The sequence below is a fragment of the Choloepus didactylus genome, chromosome 8, assembly GCF_015220235.1.
Source record: "Choloepus didactylus isolate mChoDid1 chromosome 8, mChoDid1.pri, whole genome shotgun sequence".
NCBI lineage: Eukaryota > Metazoa > Chordata > Mammalia > Pilosa > Megalonychidae > Choloepus > Choloepus didactylus.
This window is the reverse complement of record NC_051314.1, coordinates 132,862,854-132,890,474: the sequence shown is the minus strand read 5'-3', so window position 1 is coordinate 132,890,474 and position 27,621 is coordinate 132,862,854. Positions and strand designations below refer to the sequence as shown.

The window sequence follows — 27,621 nt, the reverse complement described above, 5'->3', positions numbered from 1 at the left end:
TGCCTGAATCTTGGCCACTAGACTATGCCATGATGAAAGGCAAGGACCACGCCTTATCTTTGATCCATCTCTTGTCTGGCACAATGCCTGACGCAGAGCAAGCAGTCAATAAATGTTCCTTAAATCAATGTCTAGGGCTAATGCTTAGCTTTTTTATAACTTCCTATTGCAAATATAATACAAAATAATTACACAGAACTTCAACATTCCTCCAACCCAGATATACCAACTTTTAAATATTTTGCCACTCTCTACCTAACTCCTTATCTATCCAACCATCCCCCATCTATCTACCTATCTTTCTATTTAACTATTTTCTAAATATTTGAGTAGTTTGCATACATTCATACGCCTTTACCATTTAATACTTCATTAAGTACAGTTATCAAGTTCAAGAAATTTAACACTGATGTAAAGCTTACAATCTATATACTAATTTAAAAATATTTCCCTGTAATGCCCTTATGGGCATTTTCTCCTTCATTACTAGGTCCTGTTCAGGACAATGTATTGCATTTTTTTAAAAATCATTTTTATTGAGCTATATCCACATACCATACAATCATCCAAAATATGCAATCAATCGTTCACAGAACCATCAGACAGTTGTGCATTCATCACCCCAATCTATTTTTTGAACATTTTCCTTTTACCAGAAAAAGTGAAAAAAAAGAATAAAAAATAAAAAAGAACACCCAAATCATCCCCCCACCCTATTTTTCATTTAGTTTTTTGTAGCTATTTTTCTACTCATCCATCCCATGTATTGCATTTTAATGGTCTTTGTCTCTTTGGTCTCTTTTACTATTTTTAAAATTGTGATAACGTATACATGACATAAAATTTTCCTTCCCAACCACTCACTAGCATACAATTTAGTGGCATTAATCACATTCACAATCATGTGCAATCATCACCACCATCCATTATCAAGGCTTTTCCACTACCCCAGAGACCCTGCACCCATTATTCCTTAATTCCCCATTCTCCTCTGGCATCCTAATTCCTGCTCCTGGTAACCAATACTCTATTTTCTGTATTTATTAATTTGCACACTGTAGTTATTTAAGTGGAATCATATAATGTTTGTTCTTCTGTGCCTGGCTTATTTTACTCAACATGATGTCTTCAAGATCATGTGTGATATGTAGCTTTAAAGATAACTTTTCAGAATCAGAGCTAAAATGCTTACCCAAGGTTGGTATAAAATTACAACTGCCAAAACCAACTGGTCAATTTTAAGATCAAAATAAATGCATAATACCACTTTACAATACATCTTTTTTTTCTAGAAGGTTAACAACCGTCTTCTCAAAGTTCATTTCATCCCTTAGCATAGTCTGATGACATGTTATAATATAATATGAAATTATTCCAAACATATGTTTACCAAAGCAGAACCTCAAGGGCTATAAGGCTCTGAAAAGATGATGCAGGGAAGACAGAGCACAAGGGAAAATATTAAGGTGGGAAGGCAAAGTATTGTTTATGCTTATTTGAGCTCTTTAAAAAGTGATAAATGCTTATGAAAAAAGATATAAAAAATAAAGTGATAAAATTTTAATGAGTAGAAAATCCCTTAATGAAAATGTTGAGATGCATTTATACTTGTGCACCAACATTCACAATAGCCAAAAGATAGAAAGACCCAACTGTCCATCACAAAACATCTATCTTGTGAAAATAGGCTACCAGGAATCTATACTCCTCACCAACAAGAAAGGTCTCAGGCAAAAATTAGAATAAATGCTAACATACCATGGTCCAGACTAAGATTTTCCAGACTGTTGGAGGCTACTCTATGCTGATTTGAGACCTCTCCATTTTATCCTATTTGTGGTATATATATTAACTGCCAAAGTTATATTAGTTTCAGTGAACTATAATAGAACAGTATATTCAGGTACAACACTTTATTACTGAATAATAGTTGAGTAAATGACCTTATATTAAGAAATAAACAGAGGTATAAATTCTTCAACACTGCAGAAACGACTTGTGAAGAGAATTTGCTGCAGGGGACTAATGTAGAAGCTATGCTGCATAGTAATGGACTGTAGACACTGACAGGGAAATGATCCAGCATACAACTTTCTTTTCCCATTTAAAGTAAATAAATTTTAACTATACAGAAAAAAAAAATTAGTAACAGGTGATGCAGATGAGCTATGCTAAATTCTGAATGATTGCTATTTCTGTTTTTATATTGTTTAAGTCACTTTATCGTGACCATTTTCTGGCAGTACCAAATGGTTAACAACCCATAGCCTCCATTACCTACACCTTTGCTACTGCTTGAGGCCATCATTAATTATATATGAAATAAAAAGTCAAAATACGTTGAGATAATCACAACTGAACTCACTATCTGACTTCCAAACTACAACACATAAAAGGGCAAATATATCAAGAATGGTAAGATATACTCTCCCTTTCTGTACAGGAGCAGCAAAACATGTCAATGTGACTAGAAAGTCAAACAATCCTAAACAGTCTAACAATCTACTAACAAAATATATCACAATGAAAAACTCTCTGTATGCCTAGTGGTTAGCACATAAATACTAGACCATCAGGATTTTCTGTAATACGAAATGCTGATTTTCAGACTTTTACTACGCTTTGAAATATAGGTTACTTTGTTTCCAAGTATCCTGATGCATTTGGCCACCAAATTATGTCATTTTAACTGCAGCCCCAGATATTTCACACATGGTACCAAATGATAATACTATTGTACACTAGCACATTTTGGGGAGAAGACATGATAATCTGACTCTTTATCATACGCAAACATTTCATCTTCCTTCTCTCTAGTTCACGGTGAGAAGGAAGAGCGGTTTCAGATACCGTACAATACTTTGTTTTGTACTTTACATTCTTCTATATGGAATTACTTCTTCAGGTGAATTAATTTTTTTACCTGGAGTGCCCTGAATTTCACAATATGATGAAATAACTGGGGAAATCCAGAGATTTTGAAAAACTAGGGACTGTAAACTACTGTCCTGGAATCATTGAGAAAACGTTGCTTGTCCATGGGTATTCTCTGGAGGAATATATTAAATATGAAAAAAATCACAGGCCACGTTAACACTAACAACATTCTAATCAATTATACCTAAGGTATCAGTCATGTACCAACTTCCACATATTACTCCATAAGTTGCAAATTCTTTATTAGAAACATATAGCTGAAAGCAGTTCCCCTAATGTTCCTACTGCAACAGCATACTGAATGAAACAACCAGGCCAGAAGGGCAGAATGCTGTATCAAAAAGGGAAGAGAATGGTACAACAGCTAACAGATTAAAGGCAAGTATCTGTTAATATATAAGGTTCAACAGTGAACAGGAAAAAAAGCTCATTTATTTACTTATTCATTCAAATACTGTTTAAGCATTCACTGCTAGGCACTGTAGGCACCAATATGAACGGCTTCTAAGTGAATTAAGTAACCATTCACCTTACGCTCATTTGTACTCACAAATAAGAGATGACAAAAATGTTTTAAAATTATATACAGGCAATTTTCACTTTATAAAGCACACATTTATATATAAAATATATAGAGACCCTTTAGAAACCACACCTCAGGAATAAATCATTGGTTGCGAACAGATTTCTTGAACATGTAAGCACATCCCAATAGGTATATCACTAAGAAAGACTAAAGGTAGATTATATACAGACCCTGGCAAATTCTAGCTGTAATCCACTCATGCCCACCCTGACTTCAACTCCCTATCCCCAACACTTTTCTCCATCCTAGAGAGCACATGAAACTATGAGTGAGAATATTACAAGAACAACCTGGCATCTTCTCAAATGAACTTTTAAGGCATATCTTTTGCAAACTTAGGTACTTTACAATCCGTAACAATCAAAACATCATATCATCACTGAGAACCTCTGTCCTCCTAGGGATCTATAGTGATCAATACTCTATTCTCCAATTGCACATGAAATTTGGACTAGCTTTAGACCTCACATCTAGCTTACTGAATAGTTTGGAGAATGTACTACCAAACGAAAAACTAGACTTAAGTCCCTGCAGCAGAGATGGTTGTTCCTCTGACACCAAACATTTTTGTTTTTCTCGCTATGATTCACAGGTCTGAACAATGTGAAAGGAGTAAGCAGCTGTAGGACAAATGCGCTTGATTACATGGCACAATCATAGACAATACACATCAATACCTTAAGGACATGCTTAAGAACAATTATAAGCAACCAAAATAGATGCTATAGCCTCAAGAGTCTGCCTCTAGACCTTGAAGGATACTTGCCTGGAAACAAAAAAAGCTTGCAAAGGAAAAGTCATACTTCCTTCCTTCCTTCCTTTCCTTCACATTTTATCTTCCAAGGTCAGAACTATAAACCTGCTTATTTGTTCTCCAACCTGTTCTTCCCCCAGAGTAATTTCTCTGACTCTGGTCCCTTTAAAGGAGGTCCACCCCTCTACCATAGGTTTTACCCTTGGGAAGACGGTTGCTGCAAAGGAGAGGCTAGGCCTCCCTATAATTGTGCCTAAGAGCCTTCTCCCGGATGCCTCTCTGTTGCTCAGATGTGGCCCTCTCTCTCTAGCTAAGCCAACTTGAAAGGTGAAATCACTGCCCTCCCCCCTACGTGAGATCTGACACCCAGGGGAGTGAATCTCCTTGGCAATGTGGAATATGACTCCCGGGAAGGAATGTAGACCTGGCATCACGGGACGGAGAACATCTTCTTGACCAAAAAGGGGATGTGAAAGGAAATGAAATAAGCTTCAGTGGCAGAGAGATTCCAAAAGGAGCCGAGAGGTCACTCTGGTGGGCACTCTTACACACACTTTAGACAACCCTTTTTAGGTTCTAAAGAATTGGGGTAGCTGGTGGTGGATACCTGAAACTATCAAACTACAACCCAGAACCCATGAATCTCGAAGACAATTGTATAAAAATGTAGCTTATGAGGGGTGACAATGGGACTGGGAAAGCCATAAGGACCACACTCCACTTTGTCTAGTTTATGGATGGATGAGTAGAAAAATAGGGGAAGGAAACAAACAAACAAACAGACAAAGGTACCCAGTGTTCTTTTTTACTTCAATTGCTCTTTTTCACTTTAATTATTATTCTTGTTATTTTTGTGTGTGTGCTAATGAAGCTGTCAGGGATTGATTTAGGTGATGAATGTACAACTATGTAATGGTACTGTGAACAACCGAATGTACGATTTGTTTTGTATGACTGCATGGTATGTTAATATATCTCAATAAAATGAAGATTAAAAAAATAAATAAATAAATAAAGGAGGTCCACATCCTACAAAGATATCCCTCTACATCACCACTGACTCCAGGAAGATCTAAGGCTCTGCAAAAGATGTATTTCCAACAGGGTCCAGGGAAGGTCGGTATGCCCCAAGGGAGGGCATTTTTAAAGAGGGGAGTCAAATACTCCTGAAGAAAATTTACGAATGGCTTATCAAGTCACACTGCAGCCTATTTGCAAAAAGAGATCACTCTCCTCCAAACACAGAATGTAGGGGTACAAATAGACTGGCTATACCCAGAATGCCCAGAGGAAGTGGGACACCTCTGGCTCACACCTCTGGGGGCAGTGGCTATGGTTCCATCTCAGTTTTAGACAAGGAAGCCTGCCACATGTTTCCATAAAAAGATACAATGCACCACTAATGGGGACCCAAGTCCTGGTTAGCTCCAAGAATTACTCCAAAGAGTCATTGCAGGCAGAGTGAGGGGCTCTCAAACCCAATTTCCCCAACTTCAAAAATCCAATTTACCTTTAACAAAATCACTGGAGAAAGGGTTCACCTTCACCTTTTGTCTGTCCCACAGCAACACCCTTCCTTCAGTTACCTCTGTCGAAAGTAAGAAGGGGTGGAAACAACCATTACCTCCTCCCCTCAAGTGAAAACTAGCAAACGCTACTCTTTAATACAGAAATTTGAACTGGGAGCCAAAGGCCTCTTTAGCCCTAAGAAAGGGAGCTAAGACATATGGAGGAGGCACAAGCAATGAACAAATTAACAAAAGTAGCTGAAGAGTATAGATGACATCAGGAAATTTAAATGGAAAGGAAAGCGAGAAGTAGAAAATGAAGTGCAGCTACAGTAAAGCAATAGAATGACTACCAGCTGGGCTTAACAGCATCATTAAGATTTCCTGGTGTCAACTTCTATTTGCATATTTTAGAGAAACAAGATTGCATAAATAGAATGACCCCAGTCATTTCTGGTTATTATAAGAACACCAGATCTGCAGCCAAAAATGGATCTTCATTTATTTCATACAGAAGAAATTAGATAATTTATTAGAAAGTTAGCCACAACAATAAAAAAACATGACCAAAAAAAAAACAAAACAAACAAAACAAACAACAAGAACTAGTACAAAACCTTTGGCACAGAAATTCCACTTCATAGCTTTATCCTAAGGAAACAGTCATGCATGCACACACACAAAGATGTCATTTCAGTAGTGTTAATTTATGTAAAATTGGAAAACACCTAGATGCCCAATAATAGGGGACTGGTTAAAGAAATAAATGATGACACAGCCACATCTAAATTTTAATGGCAGAGTAGATCTCCATATAAACATGAAAAATGTTCATTATATATTACTTTTAAAAGCCACAAAACATGTTGTTATGATATGACATAATATATGAAACAATATGTATATGCATATATATAAAGACTTATACAAGCTCAAAAAGACCAAGTAATATATAAGTAATTGGAAAAATCATCTTTATTTTCTTCTTTTTGCTTATCTGAATTTTCTAAGTTTTTTACAGTAACATTTTTTACAAACAAAGGTATTATTTTAAAATGACATTGACAACTTTAAAAAATAAAAATAGCAATCAAGATGCAAAAGGTCTGGATTTTACTAGATAAATGGAAAGAGAACTCACATATGCTACCTATTGCAAGTCTTCAGTTCTTCACATTCTGTGTCTACACCTAACATTCCAAGTCTACTTGATCCAACCCACCATTTACTTTCAGCAAAACCTGGCTTTCATGTCCTATGTCCATTACATCACATTTTTGCACTCAGGGGAGGCCCAGATGGATCTTTCAGACAGGACTGGACAGCAGGACCGGTGGATTTGTTCCAAAGGGCTAAGCCATCATACGCAGCCTTCTGTTAATCCTCTCTTCACCTCATCTGTCCCATTCTCAATTCTTTTTATATACCCATCGCACAAGTAATCAAGATTTGCCCTCCAGGTGTCTCTTCCCATGAGGCAGGTAGAAATGTATTACTAAATTAATTCTCAAATTAAGCAATGTCTTCACATTATTCTCAGTCCAAAAATATTACTCTGCCTAGTGCTAAAGACAATGGGAAGTACTTCAAAAAGTATAATATATGGTCTCTGATTACAAAGAACTTAAGAGAGTCCAACTGCAATACAGAACTCATAACGTGAGGCTTCCAGGCTTAGCTCTTCTGGTTCTGATCCCAATTCAACCCACTACCTTATTGTATGACCTTGGGCAGTTTCCTCATCTGTAAAATTATTAATTAAATCTAAATTGTTTCTAATGTCCTTTTCATCTCTTACTTTCTGTAGTTCTAGAGACAACAGATAAGAGAAAGGAAAGATAAATGTGAGTTTCCAGAACATGTTATGAATTACCTATGAGCAAACAACGTGAATCTGGCAGGGAAGAAAAATCTCCAATCAATAAGAAACTTGTTCTTACTACACAAGCAAGGTAATCAGAAAATAAATGAAAGAAAATATAGTCTTCTTGAATGAAAAAAATGCTGATCCGGGTTATTATGTAAACAAATCTGTAAGCAGAGGGGGGCAGTGACTTAGAAAAAAAAGATATTAAATATTCACTGAATGTCTACTATGTGTGAAGCTCTTCATTAGGCATAGTTGAGAACACAAATGTGCACGAAACAGTCCCTGAAACTAAACGTGTAGGAAGTTTAGTTCACTCATTCATGCAGCAAGTATTTACTGAACACTTACTATGTGTAGGGACAATTCTAGGTACTGGGGATACAGAAGTGAACAGGACAAAATCCCTGCAGTGATGGAACTCACATTCTTGCAGGGAAAACAGACAAGAAAATAAGAAAAAAAAAAGGTAACTCCAGAAAAAGAAAAGAGTGAGCTGACACTCTCAGTCTGTTGAGGACGCACTAGTTTAAACTGACTGATCAAGAAACTGAATGATCAAGTTGATAATTGTTGGGAATGGGTGATGGAAATTCACTGTATTACTCTCTCTACAATACTTAAAATTTTCCAAACAAGTGTAGATATACAAGATGATCAGAGAAGGTTTTTCACTGAGATGATATCTGAGCCAAGACCTGAACACCAGGAAGAATAGGCCATCTCCCCCACGCCTTCCAGGTAAACAGCTGACTGCAAAGACCACACCCTTAGGAGCTCAGAGCCTTTGACAGAGAGAAAGGGGGGAAAAAAGGTGATGCGGCTAGTGCATGAGCCAGGAAGAGAACAGTACAAGCCAAAGCCATAAAAGCTGAAAGATACAAATTTTGTGGGGGTCCCAGTAAACATAGTAAGGGATTTCAAATTTATTCTAACTGCAAGGGAAAAACATTGAAGAATTTTAAGCAGGAATGAGAATATAAAAATATACTTGCTTGTTTTGTTTTAATTACAAGATAATATAAATTAGGTGCTAAATTAGGTGACCCAACATACACTCCTATTTAGGTATGAGTGAATTAACATTTTAGAGGCATTTTTACTTAATTATTTTATCTGAGCTGATACTAAAATTAGTTTGTAATCACCAGAAACATCAATCCAAGCACATCGATTCAGTACCTGAAAAGATGACGGAGATGCATTCCAGGATTTTAGGAATAAAAATTCTGTTACAAAGTCCATCAAAAATGCTGATCAAACAAGATTTGGCTAGAATTTCAGAGAGCTGGACAAGACTTTAAAGAAATCATTTAATGAAGAGTGGCATTCTGGTTACTGTGACATCTGCTACATAATCAAAGGAAACTGAGGCTCAGGACATTAGAACGACTTGCCCAAATTACACAGCTTGTAAAAGGGAAAACTGGATATGAGGTCCACTTTCCTGACTCCCCACCCAGTGTTCTTTATAGACCACCACAAAAAAGTAAACATAAAAATTATTTAGAGTTGATTACCAACAGCTGACAAGATTGTGTAAGTCTCTGAAGGTAAAGTTTTGGACTATGACCAAAACTCAAGATAAACTGACTTTAAGCCAGGGTTTCTCAAGCTCAGCACTACTGACATTTTGGGCTGAATAATTCTTTGTAGTCGGGGGCTGTGCATTTTAGAATTTTAGCAGCATTCCTGACCTCTACCAAATGCCAGTAGCACCGATCCCACCCCCCAGTTGGGACAACCAAAAACATCTCCAACACTTCCAATGTTCTCGAAGGGACAAAATCAGCCCCTGTTGAAAACCACTACTAGACAAAGTGCCCAACTTCTCTGCATTGTAATTTCAACTGTCATTTTTTTTCTCATGTATGAGGCTAAAATGAAGTCATCTTATTTAATGTCTCTTCCAACTCTGAAATTCTACTCCATATTTTGTTCCTCACCTATGATTTATAATCCAATGCAGCCCTCTCTTTCACCCACCTTACTCTGTCTCTCGAGGCTATTGCCAAGATAAAATGAAATAGCCAACAGAATGCTTTTACACTGAAGTCTCCTTAAAGGGAGAAAAATTGGCTATGAAGAGAGTTCCTTAGACTCAGATCCAAAAGGATTGTTGATGTAAAAAGCTTTTCCATTAAGACCCTAAAAACACTGTTAAAGTCAAATAGTCAAGCTGTCAGAGGATTATAGTTTCTGAAACTGTATTTTTTTATTTGTACTTAATATTCCCCTTAAATAAGGTATTTGCCTAAAGAATTACTGAAGCATCAGCTTCTTTATTTCACCAGTTTTCAAAGAGGATTTTAATTTTAGACTCCTCTCCATCTTCACAAGAGTACCCCCCCCAGCATGCAAGGCAGTAAAGGGTTAATTAGTTTTGTGTATGCTCAAAGAATTACAAGCAACTTCATTTAATTATTAAGTAGCCAATCAGGCAATAGCTGTGGCTGATTTGTGCACTAATGAAATAATGTCTTCCCGTTCAAAGCTGTCATTCCAATCAGGAGACAGCTCTTCAGCTGGAAGAAAGAGCTGGCAGGATTTCCAAAGACTCATGCTATGAAGCTGGGGAGAGGGAAATAAATTCATTTCATATTTCACCCCTTTTGTTTTGAAAGATTAAAAAGTTCTGATTTGACATTTATAGAACACCCCAGTCAACAACTGCAAAATACACATTCTTTTCAAGTGTACACAGAATGTTTATCAAGACAGACCATATTATGGGCCATAAAACAAACCTTAATAAATGCAAAAGGATTCATTCAAGTCATACAAACTAAGTTGTCAGACCAAATGGAATTAAATTAGAAATCAATAAGTGCAAGCTCTCTGGGATATTACCAAATATTTAGAAACTAAATAACATACTTGTAAATAACCCATGGGTCAAGGAAGAAATCAAAAGGGAAATGAGAAAGTATGTAAAACTAAATGAAAATAAAAATACAAAATACCAAAATTCAAGGGACTATACTAAAGCAATCCTCAGGGGGAAATTTAAAGCATTTAACATCCCTATTAGAATATAAGAAAGGACTCAAATCAATGATATCATTTTCCACCTTCAGAAACAAGAAACAGAGTAAATGAAATCCCAAAGTAAATAGCAAAAAAAACAAAATAATAAAGATCAAAGTGGAAATCAATGAGGTAGAAAAATAAAAACAAAACAATAGAGAAAAATCACCGTAACCAAACACTGGATCTTAGGGAAGATAAAAAAAATTGATTAAATACTAACCATATTACTCAGGAAAATAAGACATAAATTACCAAAATCAGGAATAAGAGAGGTGATTTGTTAAATATTCTAAGCATATTAAAAAAATAAGGGGAGTATTATGAGCAACTTCATGCCTATATACTAAAAAACTTAAGAATGGTCAAATACCTTGATAGACACACTACTAAGTTCACACAAAGAGAAATAGGAGGATTGTCGGAAGTTGGGAGAAAAGGAAGCTCCAGGAATCAGACCCTCCACCAAAACAACTATGGAACTGGCAGGAACTGCCCAAATCCAGGACAACTGTCTCATCCAGGGAAGAGCTAGATGAAGAGGCTGGTAAATATCAGTGAATTTCACCCTCCAAGCAGCTGCCCTCATCTCTAATCCCCAAACACACGGCAGGCAGTAGAGAGAAGCAGTCCAGCTCCTGGTGCACCTTGCTGGTGCCGGGGGGGCTATAATGACGTAGTCCTTGGAAACCCATGGGAGGGTGGTCTGATCCTTGATCAATGCTTTTAATCAGCTACTTCAGATTGCTAGAGGACTGGCTCTGATGGTAGACCTCAAGCAAAAGCAGCAGAGATGTTTTAAAGAGGCAGTACCTTTTTCTCTCCCTCTCTTTTTCCTTTCCATTCCACAATAAGGATCAAAAGTAGTTTCGAAAAATCACCAAAAAGAAAGAGCAATCCCAGAGGAATGGAAGAAACAGATTTCCAGAATTATCACAACGCAGAAAATCCAGATCCCAACAAAAAAATTACAAAACTCACGAAGAAACTGGAAAGTATGGTTAATTCACATGAATTCACATGCCAGAAACAACCCCTGAGGAAGCCATCTTAAATATGTTCAACGAGCTAAAAGAATCCACATACAAATAACTAAAGGTAATTAGGAAAATGTCTGAATAAAATAGAAATGGAAATTATCAAAAACAAAACAAAACAAAACAAAAAGAACCAAACAGAAATCTTGGGGCTACAGAGTACAGTAATCAAAATGAAAATGTAGTAGATGGATTCAACAAGAGTTAAACAGACAACGGAAGCTGAAGGATCAGCAAACTTGAAGACAAGACAAATGAAATCATCCATTGTGAGGAGCAAATAATAATAATAATTAACAATAATGATAATAATAATGGGAAAAAAAAATGAACAGAGCCTAAGGGACCTCTCAGATGCCATCAAGCACACCAACATATGCATCATCAAAGTCCCAGAAGGATGAGAAAGGGCAGAAAAAGTATTTGAAAAAATAATGGCTGAGAACTACTCCAATTTGATGAAAGACAAGAATATACAGATCCAGGAACCTTCACAAACTCCAAGCAGGATAGACTCTAAGAGATCAATACCAAGATACAATATAGCAATATTGTAAAAATCCAAAGACAGAGAAAGAATTTTGAAAGCTGCAAGGGATCCCAAATAAGATAAACAGATTTCTCATTAACAACCATGGAGGCCAGAAGACAGTGAAATGATAAATTCAAAGTCCTTTAAGAAAAAATACTATCAATGGAGAATTCTCTATCCAGAAAAAATACCTTTCAAAAATGAAGGAGAAAGTAAGACATCTACAGATAAGCAAAACTTGAAAGATTTCATTACCAGAACACCAGCCCTACAAGAAATACTAAAGTCCATCCAACAAAAATAAAAGTAACTCAAACCCACAAGAAGAAAACAGAACACTGATAAAGGTAACTAAACAGGTAAATATAAAATTCTGTAAAATTGTACCTTTGGTTTATAACTGTTCCCTCCTGCCCTCCCCCCCCCGCCATGACTTAATAGGTAAATGTGTAGAAAAAAATTTTTTTACCTATATTACTGGGCATAAAGTGAATAAAGATGGAATCTGAGATAACAATATAAAAGGGTCAGATTTAGATAGGAGTAGAGTTTGTATAATCCTGCAACTAGGCTGGTGCTAGTCCAACTAGGTTATTAGTTAAAGATGATAAACAGAACTACAAAGATGTTAACTGTGATTACAAAGTTAACCACTGATAAAAGTTTAAAATACAAAGAAAAGGAAAGGAAGGAATCAAAATGGCATACTACAAAAAAGCAACTAAATACAAATAGGATAGTAATGGAATGATTGAAGAACAAAAGCATACAACACAAACAAAAAACAAACAGCCAAATGACAGAAATAAATCCTTCTCAGTTATTACCTTAAATGTCAATGAATTAAACTCCCCTATTAAAAGGCAGTGAGTGGCAGACTGGATTAAACAGCAAAAAAAAAAAGCACAATCCTTCTATATACAGTCTACCAGAGACACACTGTAGGTACAAAGGCACAAAGAGGTTGAAAGTAAGAATATAAAAGACACTGCAAGCAAACGGTAATCAAGAGAGAGCCAGAATGGCTATATCACTGTCAGACAAAACAGACGTGAAGTAAAAAAAAAGATTTTAAGACCCAAAGAAGGTATTATAAGTTCAATCCAGCAAGAAGATACAATGCTTATAAACATACATACACTTCACAACAGAGCCCCAAAACACATGAAGCAAAAATTGACAGACTTGAAGGAAGAAATAGGTAGTTCTACAATAGTTGGGAGACTTTAATACACCATTCTTCATAATTGCTAGAATATCTAAAAAGAGGACCAATAAATTAATAGGGGTCTTGAACAACACTTTTAACCAATAAGACATAATGGACATAATAGAACACATCATCCAACAAAAGCAGAATATATATTCTTCTCAAGTGAACAAGAAACATTTTCCAGAATAGATGTTAGGCCACAAATCAAACCTTAATAAATTTTCGAATACTGAAATCATGTAAACTATCACCTTGGATCAAAAAGGAAACTGGAGAATATACAAACACGTGGGAATTAAACAGCACATTATTAAGCAATGTGCCAATGAAGAAATCACAAGGGAAATTAAGAAATATTTTCAAATAAATTACAACAAAAACACAATACATCAAAAACTTACGGGATGCAGTTAAGGAAGTGCTCAGAGGGAAATTTATAACTAAATGACTACATTAAAAAAAAGAAAAAGAAAGAAAGAAAGAAAGAAAGAAAGAAAGGGCACACGCAAAAAAACCTAACATCACTAAAGAAACTAGAAGAGCAAATTAAACCCAAAGTTAGTGGAAGGAATGAAATAACAAAGATTAGAGCAGAGAAAAATGAAATAGAGAATAGAAAAACCATTAGAGAAAATCAACAAAACCTAAAGTTGGTTTTTTAAAAGACCAATAAAATCTAACACCTTTAACCAGACTGACAAGGAAAAAGAGAGAGGGGTGACAAGTAATTAACATCCGGACCAAAAGCAAGGACAGTAGTACTGCCCACACTAAAATAAAAAGGATTACAAGAGGGTACTATGAACAATTGTATGCCAAATGAAATGAACAAATTCCAAGAAACATACAAATGATCTAATCTGACACAAAAAGAAACAAAAAACCTCAACAGACCTATAAAAAGTAAAGAGACTGAAACAATAATTTAAAACTTACCAAAAAAGAGAAGCCAAAGACCAGATGGTTTCACTGCTGAATTCTACAAAACATTTAATGAAAATATCTAATACCAATCCTTCTCAAAGTCTTCCAAAAAAGAGAAGAGGAAGAATTACTATCTAGCTCATTCTAGGAGGCATCATTATCTTGATAGCAAAATAAGGTAAAGACAGTATCAGTATCCCTTATGAATATAGATGCAAACATCCTCAACGAAATACTGGCAAACCAAATACCACAATACATTAAAAGGATTGCACACCATGACCAAATGGGATTTTATTCCAGGAATAAAAAGATGGATCAAAATAAGAAAAACAAGGTAATGTACCACATTAATAGAACAAAGGGGGGAAGGGGAACACACCCATCAATTGATACAGAAAAGGCATTTGACAAAATCCAACATCCTTTATGATAAATATTTAGAAAACTAAGAAAAGAACGGAACTTTCTCAATGTGATAAAGGGCATTTATGAAAAACATATAGCATATATTATACTCAATGGAAAAAGAAAGAAATCTTTCCCCTAAGGTCAGGAACAAGACAAGCATGCCCACTGTCACCACTGTTATTCAACATCAAACTGGAAGTTCTAGTCAGAGCAATTAAGCAAGAAAAAGAAATAAAAGGCATTCAATTGGAAAGGAAGAAGTAAAACTTGTCCTATGTTCAGGTTCCTCAGAAATTTAAGTATAGAATTACCATATGATGTGACAATCCTACTTCTAGGTATATACCAAAGAACTGAAAGCAGGGACTCAAACAGGTATTTGCACACCAATATTCATAGCAGCATTATTCACAACTGCAAAAAGATGGAAGCAACCCAAGTTTCCTCCAACAGAAGAATGAACAAATAAAATGTGGTAGATACACACAATGGAATATTATTAAGTTATAAAAGAATGAAGTTCTGATACATGCAACAACACAGGTGAAACGTGAAGACATCATGCTCAGTGAAAAAGACAGGCACAAAAGGAGTTTAAAACACATTATAAAGCCATAGTGGTCAAAACTGCATAGTGCTGGCATAAAGACAGACATATTGATCAACAGAATTGAACTGAGAGTTCAGAAATAGATCCTCAGATCTATGGTCAACTGATTTTTGACAAAGCTTCCAAATCCACTCCCTGGGACAGAACAGTCTTTTGAATAAATGGTGTTGAGAGAACTGCATATCCATATCCAAAAGAATGAAAGAGGACCTCTATCTCACACCCTATACAAAAATGTAAATGTAAAACCTAAAACAATAAAACCTATGAAGGAAAACACAGGGGGAAACCTTTGTGATCTTCAAGTACACAAAGATTTCTTAGCACAATCATAAAAGAATAAATTGATAAATGAGAAATCATTTGTAAATCTTATTTCTGATAAAGGACATATTCAGAATATATATCCAACTCTCACAACTCAACAGACAAAACAACTCAAAGGAAAACTGGGCCAAAGATTTGAATAGATACTTTACCAAAAATACATGAACAGATGGGATCTAAGATGGCAGCACAGAGAGGAGTGGAAGCTAAGTAGTCCCCCTGAACAACTAAAAAAAACCAGAAACAACTAGTAAATAATCCAGAATAACCACAGGGGTACAGACGTGACCGTCCACTCATCATACACCAACCTGAATTGGGAGGAATGCCCAAGATCACAGCATAAAATCTGTAAGTAAGAAATGCGGATCCAAATTGGGAGACCCCTCCCCCACAGCCCAAGGTACAAAGCCTGGTGGTGCCAGAGAGCAGCTTTCTCCCAGCAAGTGAATATAGCTCAGCTGAGCTCCAAATGGGGTTTTAATTAGTGAGTGTAAACTGCTCACTACGAGGTACAAATCCCCAACAAGTAGACAGAGGCTTTGGGTGAAAACTGACCTTGGAGAGCCGGAGGTCGCCTCGGACTAGCTCTGTTCCTTTTTCAACTCAGTGAAGGAAACCTGAAAATCATTTTCAGTTAGGGTTAGAGTTAGGGTTAGTGCCTAACCCTAAGCCATTTTCAGTTCCCAGTTCTGTGAGCCAGACAGGGGTGTGGCACAGGCAGAGAGAGACCATTGAAATGCTAATGACCTCCCCCCCCACCCCGAGGGCATCTATCTTCTCTAAGAGGAAAGGGGTGGGGCCCAGCTCTACTACCTGCCTTTCATTCAGAACTTACACCAGTCAAGAATTATAGCCTTATCTTGCATCAGGCAGAGAGCGCCCTTGCACGGCCCAGCAGCCCAGGGCTTCCCTTGAGGGACGACGCGCACTAGTGACGTAGCACAGCCTTCCCTCAGCAGAGGTCCTGGAAGATCACAGCTGAGAAGCGGGGCCCGCTCGGAAAACCCAGGGACTCTACATCAATGCCAGTGGTTTGTAGGTCAGCGAAAGAGAAAATCTGGGGCAAAACTGAAATGAAGGCTTAGACTCTTGCACCAGCCTTGAATCTCCGGGAACACCTGGGAGGTTTGAATATTAAAGCAGCCCTGCCTCCCTGACCACCCAGACACACGCACCACATTCAGGGCGGACAGCTCCAACAACAAACCCAACCTGAGTTCACCAACTGAACCCCACAAGAATCATTTCCCCACACACCACAGAGACAGAGTTGGTGAGAACTGACTTGAAGAGTATAGGTGACTCACAGATGCCATCTGCTGGTTAGGTGGAGAAAGTGTACATTGCCAACTTGTGTTTCTGAAAAATTAGATTGGTATTTTTTTTTTTTTACAACTTGAAAGAACCCTATCAAGAAAAGCAAATGCCAAGAGGCCAAAAACAACAGAAAATCTTAATGCATATGATAAAACCAGACGATATGGAGAACCCGATCCCAAACACCCTAATCAAAATATCAGAAGAGACACAGTACTTGGCACAATTAATCAAACAATCAGAATCAAGGAACGAAAACATGGCACAGGATATAAAAGACATGAAGATGATCATGGAACAGGATAAAAGGGACATAAAGAAGACCCTAGAAGAGAATAAAGAAGAAATTGCAAGATTAAATAAAAAAATAGAAGATCTTCTGGAAATAAAAGAAACTGTTGGCCAAATTAAAAGATTCTGGATACTCATAATACAAGATTAGAGGAAGCTGAACAACGACTCAGTGTCCTAGAGGTCCACAGAACAGAAAATGAAAGAACAAAAGAAAGAATGGAGAAAAAAATCAAAAAAATTGAAAAGGATCTCAGGGATATGAAGGATAAAATAAAACATCCAAATTTAAGACTCACTGGAGTCCCAGAAGGGTAAGAGAAGGGTAAAGGTCTAGAAAGAGTATTCAAAGAAATTGTTGGGGAAAACTTCCCAAACTTCTACACAATATAAATACACAAAGCATAAACGCCCAGCTAACTCCAAATAGAATAAATCCAAATAAACCCACTCCAAGACATATTCTGATCAGACTCTCAAATACTGAAGAGAAGGAGCAAGTTCTGAAAGCAGCAAGAGAAAAGCAACTCACCACATACAAACGAAACAACATAAAACTAAGTTGTGACTACTCAGCGGCCACCACGGAGGCGAGAAGGCAGTAGCATGACATATTTAAAATTCTGAGAGAGAAAAATTTCCAACCAAGAATACGTTATCCAGCAAAACTCTCCTTCAAATTTGAGGGAGAGCTTAAAGTTTTTACAAACAAATGCTGAGAGAGTTTGCTAACAAAAGACCTGCCCTACTTCAGATACTAAGAGCCCTACTGACAGAGAAACAAAGGAGAAAGAGATATAGAGAATTTTAACAGATATATATAGAATCTTACATCCCAAATCACCAGGACACTCATTTTTCTCTAATGATCACGGATCTTTCTCCAGAATGGACCATATGCTGGGGCATAAAACAAGCCTCAGTAAATTGAAACAAACAAACAAACAAACAAACATATTCAAAGCACAATCTCTGACCACAATGGAATACAAATAGAAGTCAATAATTTTTGAATTGTAACTCCACTATTTACTTCCTACATGATATAAAATACACAAACTCTAATGACAAATTAGTGGTTTTGAACTCAATGTAAAATATGTAATTTTTGAAAGCACTATATAAAGGTGGGGGAATGGAGGAGTATAGGTACACAGTTTATGTGTCCTATTGAAATTAAGCTGGTATCAAAGAAAAACAAGATTGTTATGGACTTAAGAGGTTAATTTTAAGCCCCACAGTAAACACAAAGAAATTATCAGAGAATATGACCACAGAGAAGAAAAGTAGAGTATGGGTTAAGAGAAATGGGGGAAGGGGCAATGGGTAGTTAAGAAATGAGTGTAGGGTTGCTGTTTGAGGTGAAGGGAAATTTCTAGTAATGGATGGTGGGAAGGTGATAGCATTACAACATTCTAAATGTGATTAATCCCACTAATGGAATGCTAGGGAGGGGGTAGAATAGGAAGATTTAGGCTGTATATATGTTTCCACAATTGAGGAAAAAAAAAAGTCTAAATAGATGACAGCTGAATGCCAAGGATGACCCTGGATGGGATATGAGGATGGAGGACAGGAGGCTCAAAGGGACACAGTTGAGACATAAGGAAAAGGAAATATAGAATGTAAGCTTTGTATCATTGTTGAATCTCTTATACTTCTTAGCTGTGCTAAATGGGATTGCATAAAAGAAAGTTCTTGTTCATGGGAATTGTATATGTGAATTATAGTGTTTGTTCAAGGATGTGTGCAGCTAGCTCTCGTATGTTCAGAAGACACAGCAACAGATGATGGATGATAGGGAGAGAGGGAAGGAGGGAGGGACAGAGGGAGGGTGGGAAAGAAACAGCGGTGTGACAACGTTAAAGTTAGTGGAACGGGGTATCGGGGGGGTCAGGGAATGCTGGAGTTCTGTGTATGGGGTTTGTATTGTTTTTGCAACTGTTCCTATACCTTTGAATTTATTTCAAGATAAAATGTAAAAAAATTAAAAATAAAAAAAATAGAGTGATAGGAATGAAAAAAAAAAATACATGAATAGCCTCAATAAGTATATGAAAAGTGTTCAACATAATTAGCCATTAGGGAGGTGCAAATGAACTATCACTTCATACCCACTAGAATGGCTACACTCAAAAAGACAGACAAAAACAGATATTGATGATGATGTGGAGAAACTGGAACTAAATTGGTATGGCTGTTTTGAAGAGCAGTTTGGCAGTTTCTTTAAAAGTTAAGTATTAACTCCAATTCCACTCCTAAGGGACTAACCAAGAGGAAATAAAATGCATCAACACAAGACTTAAGAGTGAAGACATACAGCTATTAATTCATAGTAGCCATAAAACGTTACTAATCCAAATGTCCATCAACTGGAAAGTGCATAAACAAAAAGTGATATGCATGTACAAGAGAATAATATTTGGTTACAAAATAAATATTCAAAAAATAATTTGAACAGCAAAGTAAATAATTATAGCACTGGATTAAAGCCCAAAGAATAAAATTAATATTCATGAGTCTATCATGATATAAATAAATAACTGAATAAATGCATGGGAGAGAAGGAACACATCTATCTTAAAAACAACTCCAAGTAATTTATGTAGCTAAAACCCATGCTCCAAGAAGTGGTACTTAATACCCCTCCCTTTGACTGTCACTTGGACTTAGTGACCAGCTTCCAAGGAATATAATATAGAAAGGGAAAACAGTAACTTTTACAGTGGAGAAACCTGGCAGATACCAACTTAACCAAGTGATCAAGATTAACATCACTAGGGATCATGTTGACATCATATATTTAAAAATGTATTAAATCATCTATTTGAAAATATAATAAAAATATATTAAATATATTTTAAAATACCACATGTTGATATCATACACTCTCTGACAGGATACAACAAAGAGGGTACTTCCCCTCCGTGGTATTCTTCCCCTAAACCCATAATCCCATTCTGATCATGAGAAAACAATGGACAAACCAAAGTGAGGAACATTTTTCTAGAAAGTAACTGACCAGTGTTCTTCAAAATAGTTAAGGTCATGAAAAACCAAAGACTGACTGAGAAAATGCCACACATTGAAGGAGACTAAGGAGACATGATGACTAAATGTAATGTGGTATGCTGAACTGGGTCTTGCAACAGAAAAAAAAAAGACATCGGGAAGGAGGGGCAAGATGGCGGCATAGAGAGGAGTGGAAGCTAAGCAGTTCCCCTGGAACAACTACAAAAAACCAGAAACAACTAGTAAATAATCCAGAATAACTGCGGGGGGACAAACGAGACCATCCACTCATCATACACCAACCTGAATTGGGAGGAATGCCCGAGAACACAGCATAAAATCTGTAAGTAAAACCTGCGGAACCAGGTCGGGAGACCCCCTCCCCCATAGCCCGAGCTGCGGAGCCGCGTGGTGCCACAGAGAAGCTCTCTCCCAGCAAGCGAATACAGCTCAGCTGAGCTCCAACTGGGGTTTTAAGTAGCGAGTGTGAACTGCTCACTACAGGTACGCAGCCCCAAAAAACAGACAGAGGCTTTGGGTGACAACTGACCTGGGAGAGCCGGAGGGTCGCCTTGACTGGGTCTGAAGGGGACTATCTGTTTCTTTTTTGGCTCAGTGGAGAAAGCCCCAGTCATTTTAAGTTTCCAGGGCTGTGACTCGGGGAAGGGCGGAGACAGCACAAGCAGAGAGTGAGACCACTGAAATGCTAATGACCTCCACCTGGGGGCTCTGTCTTCTCTAGAAGGAAAGGGGTGGGGCCCTTTCCATTCAGAACCAGACCCCAGAGCCTGGGGGAACACGGCCACACCTCCTCACACCAGTCAAGAATTATAGGCTAACAGGCATCACCTGCTGGGCAGAAAAGCACAGTGACCCGAGGCATCAAAGGGTGGAGCAATTTTTTAAGACACACCCGCAGGGAAACCAGATACTGAATATTTCTTCCCTCTGTTCTGGTCTGGGAAAACCTGATTTGGATAAACAAGGAAACCATGCCTAGACAACAGAAAATTACAACCTACACTAAGAAAAACAAAGTTAAGGCCCAGTCAAAGGAACAAACGTACACTTCAAATGAGATACAGGAATTTAAACAACTAATGCTAAATCAATTCAAAAAGTTTAGAGAAGATATTGCAAAAGAGATAGAGGCTGTAAAGGAAGCACTGGACATGTATACGGCAGAAATCAAAAGTTCAAAAAATCTACTGGTAGAATCTATGGAAATGAAAGGCACAACACAAGAGATGAAAGACACAATGGAAACATACAACAGCAGATCTCAAGAGGCAGAAGAAAACACTCAGGAACTGGAGAACAAAACACCTGAAAGCCTACACGCAAAGGAGCAGATGGAGAAAAGAATGAAAAAATATGAGCAACGTCTCCGGGAACTCAAAGATGAAACAAAGTACAATAATGTACGTATCATTGGTGTCCCAGAAGGAGAAGAGAGGGGAAAGGGGGCAGAAGCAATAATAGAGGAAATAATTAATGAAAATTTCCCATCTCTTAAGAAAGACATAAAATTACAGATCCAAGAAGCGCAGCGTACTCCAAACAGAAGAGATATGAATAGGCCTACGCCAAGACACTTAATAATCAGATTATCAACTGTCAAAGACAAAGAGAGAATCCTGAAAGCAGCAAGAGAAAAGCAATCCATTACATACAAAGGAAGCTTAATAAGACTATGTGCAGATCTCTCAGTAGAAACCATGGAGGCAAGAAGGAAGTGGTGTGATATGTTTAAGATACTGAAAGAGAAAAACCACCAACCAAGAATCCTGTATCCAGCAAAGCTGTCCTTCAAATATGAGGGAGAGCTCAAAATATTTTCTGACAAACAGATAATGAGAGACTTTGTGAACAAGATACCTGCCCTACAGGAAATACTAAAGGGAGCACTACAGGGTGATAGAAGACAGGAGTGTGTGGTTTGGAACACAATTTTGGGACATGGTAGCACAACAATGTAAGTACACTGAACAAAGGTAACTATGACTACGGTTGAGAGAGGAAGATGGGGAGCACGTGAGACACCACAAGAAAGGAGGAAAGATAATGACTGGGACTGTGTAACTTGGTGAAATCTAGAGTATTCAACAATTGTGATAAAATGTACAAATATGTTCTTTTACGAGGGAGAACAAGCAAATGTCAACCTTGCAAGGTGTTAAAAATGGAGAGGCATTGGGGGAGGGATGCAATCAGCATAAACTAGATACTGTAACTAATAGAATCACTGTATTATGCTTTCTTTAATGTAACAAAGGTGATATACTAAGGTAAATGCAGATAAGAGGGGGGGATAGGAGAGGCATGTTAGACACTTGACATTGGTGGTATTGTCTGATTCTTTATGGTGGGCAATGTCCATGATCAACTGTACAAATACTAGAAATCACTTCATGAACCAGAACAAATGTATGACAATACAATTAGAAGTTAATAATAGAGGGGCATATAGGAAAGAACTATATACCTATTATAAACTATATACTATAGTTAGTAGTATTTCAACATTTTTTCATAAACAGTAACAAACGTACTATATCAATACTAGGAGTCAACAATTGAGGGGGGTTGGTTAGGGATAGGGGAGGATTAGAGTTTCCTTTTCTTTTTTTTTCTTTTTTCATCTTTCACTTTATTTCTTGTCTGGAGTAATGAAAAGTTTCTAATAATTGAACAAAAATTAAGTGTGATGGATGCACAGCTGTATGAGGGTACCCAGGGGCAAGTGATTGTACACTTTGGATCTTTGGATAATTGTATGGTATCTGAACAATCTCAATAAAAATGAAAAAAAAAAAAAAAAAAAAAAGACATCGGGGTAAAACCGTTAGAACCAAAATTTAAGTCCGTAGTTTGGTTAACAGTATTGTACCAATGCTAACTTCTTAGTTTTGACAAATGTACCAACGTTGTATAAGATTAAACACTAGGGAAAGTTGGGTGAAGGGTATACAGCAGGGCTACGTATGACCACTGGGCCAAATTGAGCCTGCCACCTGTTTTGTTTTGTTTTTTGCCACCTGTTTTTATAAATAAAGTTTTAATGGAGCACAACCACATCCATTCATTTACTCATTTTCAGCAGCTGCTTTCATGTTACATGAACAGAGTTGAGTAGTTCCAAGAGAAACCATCTGGCCAGGCAAAGCCTAAAATATTTACAATCTGGCCCCTTTACAGAAAATTCTGCTGTGAATTCTCAGTACTATCATTGTAACTTTTCTGTTTATCTAAAACTGATTACAAAAATAAGTTTTTTTTTAAAAAGTTAAATGCCACCTATCATATGATCCAGCCATTCCACTCCTAGGTATTTAGCCAAGAGAAACGAAAGCGTATGTCCAAAGAATTGTACACAAATGTTCACAACAGCTTTATTTTTAATAGATGCTCATCAGTGGGTGAATGGATAAACAAACCGTGGTGTATCCATAAATTGGAATAGTACTCAGCAACAAAAAGGAATGAATTACTGGGACACATTACAGAACGGATGAATCTGAAACTAACTGTGATGAGTGGAAGAAGCCAGGCCCAAACAAAAAGTATAAAATATACTGTACGATCTCATTTATATATATGTATTAGTTAGGGTTCTCTAGGGAAACAGAATCAACGAGAGGTGTCTCTATCAAATTTGTAAAAGTGACTCACGCAACTGTGGGTATGCACGAGTCTAAATTCTGTAGAGCAGTCAGCAAATGTCAACTCCAAGGAAGATGTCTGATGAACTTCTCAGAAAACGAAGCGGCAACTTCGACGAACTCCTCAGGAAATGAACTGGGATCTTCAACGAACGTGTTCGATGAACTCCTCAGGAAACGAACCGGCAACTTCGACGAATTTGTCAGGAAATGCTTCACTCGGCAGCTGAAGAAGTGAAGGTCCTCTATCTGTCTAGCTTATAAGTCTTCAACTGATTAACTGGATTAAATCCAGCCAATTGCATTCTCTCACTGTGGAAGACGCCCTTTGGTGAGTCATCAGTCACAGCTGCAGTCAATTGACTGATGATTTAATAAACCAATCTGTTGGTTTATTGACCAGCCACAAACGTCCTCATAGCAATTGTTAGGCCAGTGTTTGCTTGACCAGACAGCTGGGTACTATCACCTGGCCAAGCTGACACATGAACCTAACCATCACAATACAGTTCCAGGAAATGCAAATTAATGTACAATGACAGTAACCAGTGAAGAGGGGCAGGATAGAATAACAAAGGTACATGAGAAAACTTGTGTTGGTGTGGATTTGTTCACTGCCATGATTGTGATTATGGTTTCACAGGTGTATACACAGATAAAAATTTATTACATTTTCTACTTAAATATGTGTAGTATATTGCCTGTCAGTTATACCTCAATAAAGCTGTTAAGAAAATAAATAAAATAAAAAAATTCTTCTGGTCCTCCAGTATCAAGGAGTGATGTGAAGAAAGACTAATGCATCAGTGACAATCTGTCTTCAGGGGCTAATTTCTGCATCCACTCTCCTCTCCTCCAGAGTATTTTTCTTTTTGGTGGAGAGGACTGCTCTAAATCATAGCCACATTTGTTCTAGAAGAAATCTAAAAGCTAATTTGGTAAGGACAAGACTCTCCTGGGGTCCTGCCTACCAGTTTTACAAAGGCAGATGAGATTACAGGTGCCCAGAAGCAGAAAATTCCTTACAGAACAACTTAAGAACAATCCTCCCTCTTCTTTCTCTGACCGTCCCAGACTTACTGTCTTTCTCTCTGCTGCTTAGCATGGGAGAAAAGGAGCAGGCAGCAGCTGGCACAGGAGTCAGAATGCAGCTCCTCTTTAAAATAAAGATTTCTGAATGAAATGACCCACAATTAACAAAGCTGAAAGAAACAGAGCATTTCCAAAGAGCTTCCTAGAAAGTAAAAGAACAAAAAAAAAAGTTGAGCAGTGATAGTCTCTGGCTTCTTTAACCTTATTCTGTTTCCTACCCCACCTTCATCATTCAGTTACTTTCCACCTCATTATCCATTCCTGAGCACAGCTACTCAACCTACCCTGCCACAGCTCAATGGTTAGTTGCCACCAAGTTCTCCCCTCCCACATACCTCTCTCTATTTTTCACAATACAAGCCCTCTTCCTCAATCACTGAACCTGAGTTTGGCATGTACATTGAGCGCAATCCTAGAGACTGCTCCGAAACTACAGTTAAGGTGGAAAGGTCTGAATTTTCCATCTTCAAAGAAGCTAATATATTTTTAAGAAAGATGGCAATAAAACACAAATAAACCATATCTGATATCTAAGTCACACTAACATGTATTTCTCTTAGTTACTGTCCCTGTAGATACAAAGATGCACCAGACATCATCAAGGCCCTCAAGGAGTTTAACGGGTAATTCAAGACCTCAGACAAATGGGGAGCCAAATCCAAAGTAGATTTTTTTTTAACATAACACCGTTTTAGGAAACAATACAAAATATATCCAAGTATGACATATAGATAAACCAAACATTAACTTGAAAATTACAATAATCCTAATGATGAAAAAAGTTATCATGAGCATCAGCATGCCAGCCCTAACTGTAAGATCCAAATTTTGAAGATATGCTGAAAGAAGGTATTTCTTGAATTTGAAGATATCTGGACAAATTTCCCTTTAAATTTGACTACTGAAAATTCAGAGAGGATGAAAGTATATTAAAATTTTTACTTCAGTAAAAAAATCCACAATTCCTCACCTCCTGGTGTACTCATTCCTCAGTGTACTTATCCTGCTCGTTCTACCCCAAATTTCCATTTACTGCCTCCCCCAATCCAAACCCTATGCTGCCTTCAGAAGCACGTTCCCATAGAAGATCTCAGACTTAGAACCATAAAATGTTAGACCTAAAACAGAAGTTACTTCACGTCACAGATGAGAAATCTGAGGTTCAGAGAAGGAAAGAGGTGTGCCAAGGTTCCAAGGCTAAGGCGGTGTTCCACCTAGCCATGAGGCCTCCAAGTTTTCTACCCAACCCTGCAGATTCCCCAGCCTAGTACTTTTCACACTTTAATGTGCACAGGAATCACCTGGGAATTTTGAAAAATGCAGATTCTGATTCAGAAGGTCCAGTGAAGGAGTATGCATTTCTAGCAAGGAAGCAGATGATACTGAAAGTACTGGTCTGAGGACTACAAATGGGAATAAAAAGGTCCTGTATCTCTTGATTCAATTCTATCTAATTTAGACAGAAAGTAGGCAGGGGAAGGGGAACAGGGAATTAATGTTTAATGGATGCCGAGTTTCTGTTTTGGGTGATGGAAAAGTTCTGGTAATGGATGGTGGTTTATGTAAAAAATGCCATTGAATTGTGTACTTCCAAGTGGTTTAAAATGGCAAATTCTGTGTCATGTATACATTACCACAATAAAAAGATTTTTTAAAAAAACCTCAACATAGGCTTTTCTTGATTCACATGACAGTTGCATTCCCCAAAATGCAGATGTATATTAAAACACTGCAAAAAGTACTTCGTGCTTTTAAGTAAAAAGGAGTTTGGATCTAAATTCAAATACAGATTTTTTTTCACCTAGAAAAAATTATTTAAGACAGGGAAGGCAAATTCTTCATTTTGGAACTGTCCTGTACACTTCATAACTTCTAGCATACCTACCCCCACACATTAAATGCCAGTAGTCCTTCCAATCACTATGGTCAAAAATCCTCCCCACAAACTCCCTGAACAAGCCCTGTGGACAAACCCCTGTGCTAAACTAATCCTCCCTCACAAGCCCTTGTCTAAACACGCCCAGTTAATTTTGTCTTCTTTCCTCACCTTCGTCTTCTCATTCAATATTATCCTGTCCTAGTTCAGGTCTTATCATCCCTCAACTGGAGTGCTACAGTAGTCCTGTAACTTGTCTCCCTGGTTCCTGTCTGCTCATTCTACTCTGTTGGGGGCTGAATCATCTACCACACAGAAGACATACTGAAGTTTTAATCTGTGTTCCTGTGGGTGTGAATCCTCTTGTAAAAAGACCTTTGAAGGTGTTATTAGTTAAGGTGTGGACTCATTTGTGAATAGGATCTTCAAAGATCCTCTTTAGATGAGAGACCAACTTAAATCAGGGTGGACCTTAATCCATATGACTGGAGTCCCTATAAGTCAGAAGAAATTCAGACGCAGTCACTCAGAGAAAGCCACCAGAGAAGAGGGAAGAGACTGAGGAGACAGATATCAACCACCACGTGACAAAGGAAGACATGTAAGCCAAGGAACTCCAAGGACTGCAGTGAGCC

The 27,621-nt window shown here is 37.5% G+C and overlaps 1 protein-coding gene across 6 annotated transcripts in view; it reads right to left on the bottom strand.

The window, feature by feature from the left end:
- Positions 1-27,621, bottom strand: part of LOC119543434 (cat eye syndrome critical region protein 2) — a 160,458-nt gene that overhangs the window by 113,159 nt on the left and 19,678 nt on the right. The window contains exon 1 of one of the 6 annotated variants that reach the window (XM_037848259.1): positions 5,788-5,813. The exons of the other annotated variants lie outside the window; for them this stretch is intronic. The gene's annotated coding sequence lies outside the window, so the exon portion shown is untranslated. Of the gene's footprint in view, positions 1-5,787; positions 5,814-27,621 lie in introns of those variants that run through there. 6 annotated transcript variants of the gene reach the window in all.